Source organism: Bremia lactucae, linkage group LG13 (genome assembly GCF_004359215.1).
Source record: "Bremia lactucae strain SF5 linkage group LG13, whole genome shotgun sequence".
NCBI lineage: Eukaryota > Oomycota > Peronosporomycetes > Peronosporales > Peronosporaceae > Bremia > Bremia lactucae.
The window spans coordinates 718,381-721,383 of NC_090622.1; positions in this window are offsets into that span (position 1 = coordinate 718,381).

Genomic DNA, 3,003 nt, shown 5'->3' on the forward strand with positions numbered 1-3,003 from the left:
CTATTCGACGCTCCACAGTGCACTAGGGCTCTAAGTGACTAACTATTTGTCACTTTTAATTACAAGGTGATGAGGAAAACCTCATCGCCAGGTGCAGAGACACATAATGATTGTGTGTCTGGAGCAACTTTAGTCAACAGATTTGCAAATTCTTTTGAGGTTGCTGGATCAGTAGAAGGTTGCGCCCGTACTGATCCAGACTGTTTTTGGCGGTCCGGCTCGCTGTTGCGATTTCGCAACAACTTTGGACCCGCGACTATTGCCCTTTTGACATTCGGTCCATAAGCACGTTCAGTACCTTTCGGTATTGGGCGTGGGGAACTACACACAATAAGATGCGATTGCATAAGATGCGATTGCAGAAATTCAATCGCTAGCAAAATTGAGTCATTACGCTTGTCGATCGCTAATACTGTGTCATGAATCAGTGGCAATTGCCTCGTGAACAGTAATAGCGATATACGAGCGTAATGAGCCAACTGTTGACAGCGATTGCATTTCTGCAATCGCTATTGCTCGAATAACGAGGTTACTCGCTTTCGACATAAGAGAGTTCCATCAGTTTTGAACCTCCAAGCTCGTGTCGTCTTGGAGGACGATACAGTGACGAACTAGCTTGAGCCTATCTCAAGCTAAAATCCTTCTATTCCGCAACGGATGTTGCTTCTTGAAGCGTATCCAGTCCCAAGCGGAACAGGTGGGTCTTTACGGGACCATCCGTAAGACCTTGCATGAACACCGTAATCAACGTGTGTTCTTGGACTATGTTATTTGTTATACAACTCGCTAAGAGTCGTATGTGCTGAAAATATGCGTGAACATCACGCTTGCCTTGCTTAAGTTTCAGAAGCTCTGAACGAGCTCTGAACTCAGCCCTTGGCGGTTCAAACGTCTGTTTGAGCCGGGCTTTAAAAGCCTATAGCGACCCAAAGACGTATGGGTCGCGCAACGTAAGGCTCAATGCCCAAGTTTTGGAGCGACCTGCCTAATCTGATTGAGCGAATGCGACTTGCATTTGCTCGTCGACGATGTGACGTGCCCTTAATGCATCGTCCAACTCGACAAACCATCTCAAGAGAGAGTCTTCTTCGACTCCCCTATACTTAGAGATGTCAATCTTTCAGGTTTCCGGACGACGCGTGTGCGTCATCCCAGGTACAGGGTTCTGTACTTGTTGTAACCTCAACAATTCTGCCTGTTGAGAGCCTTGCGGATTAAGCAAGGCTACCTTCTCCTTCGCCTCGTCATGTTCATGTGTATGAACTTGGCGATGATAAATAGAGGGCATCTTTGTCAAAATCGGACAGCATGGCCAAGATGGCATCGTTCCCTACGGTCGAACTCATTCGTTTGACCGCACTCCTTTCTATGTCACTTAGAAAGGAGTAGCTATCACGCGAAACGGACGAACTACAAAGTGCTACCAGGTGTAACGGAGCACTACTGACTTGTACTGTTTCAATAAAAGTCCACTTCGCACTGCCTCGGTGCGAGTGGTGCCTCACGTCAGTTCACGCACCTAGTACGTGCAAAGGAAGACTCTCTTTATAGCACTTGCTTAAAAGAGGTTGATAAAACCGTATTTAATATAATTAAGTTCTTCTGCTTCTGTCTATTAAGTACTAAATTAATTTTAAACTAATACAAAACATGTAATGAAGTCTTATCTGTCTTTTTCTTTTGCGTGCGTCCAGCGCTGACTGGACCGCGGAGAAAGTAGATATAATGGTGTATATCTACCAATAGATAAGCTTTTAGGAAATTACCACGTAAAGATATATTCTCCAAATATTCTCTACCTTTTAGATAATATACAATTAACAACCTTAAAGTGTTAATTTTCTTGTAACGATACACCCCGTTACACGTGTAGATCGGTTGATTCAAACTAAAATCAACCAATTAAAAGAATCACTGTCTTATCGCGTCAATATTACCAAAATTGGTAATATTGGAACTGTTAAGTCGAATTTGATAAAAGACCAAAAAATCTATTGATTTTCTCTTAAAGGAAATCGTATTTATTATTCCTCTTACCGAAAATAATATTTATGAAACGGAAACACCATTACAATGTACTTACAGGGCTTTTTAAATATGACCTGAATGCCTTTAAGAAATTACCCCGTATTCACCTAACATATGCTCCAGCGCAATTAACAAATTGACGAAATTGACAACCAGAAATAATTCGGAGTGTACTACTTCAATAGCTTTTAAATGTCAAGTAAAATTTGACGCTTACAGATTTAATTAATACATCAACATTAAATTACGTAGCATCATTGTTGTTTGTATTATCCTTTTAGTTGTCATCTGTATTGAGCTTTTCCATGCCATTTTCAAGATCTATTCTCTTTCTTGCATCGGCTCTTTTTCTTCTTTTTGCTGCCATTGTTTTTTCAACTGGGTCTATCTCTCTTTTTACAGTCTCTGATTTGCTTGTAGCTCCTTTTGCGGTTGAAGCTGTATCAGTAATCTCTTTCGCGGCTTCTTGGAACAACTTCTCGTCTTCTTTGGAGAATTTGAATAGTTTGGAGCTGGAAAACATTCTCTCCTCAGATTTCGCAGATTTGCGCAGTTCTCCAGCTTTCAGGTATCTAGCAACTGGCGCGACTGGGATTGTGTCACGCATTTCCTGCTCTATATTAGCGGCTACGAGGAAAGCACTCGAATCTCCGAGGGAAATCGCAGACACAAAAATACTGCTAATCAGGAGCATACGCACCATGTCGCTCGTTGAAATAAGAAAGAAAGAGATCTTACTGAGACGGAAGCAAAATGATAATGACTCGCTCCAATTAAAACTGTAGCGGTCTCTTGAAAACAAAAATTAAAATTAGACGAGTCATGCAATCGATTGCCACCAATGAAGTGGTGGTAGCCTTGTCGCAGTAGACCTAATGCGAAAAAGATTAGATTTTTTATGCAAGTTGTAAGGGATAGTGACGCTAACAATAGCAAGTATGAGCTAATATAACGAGACTTTCGAAAAACTCCGAT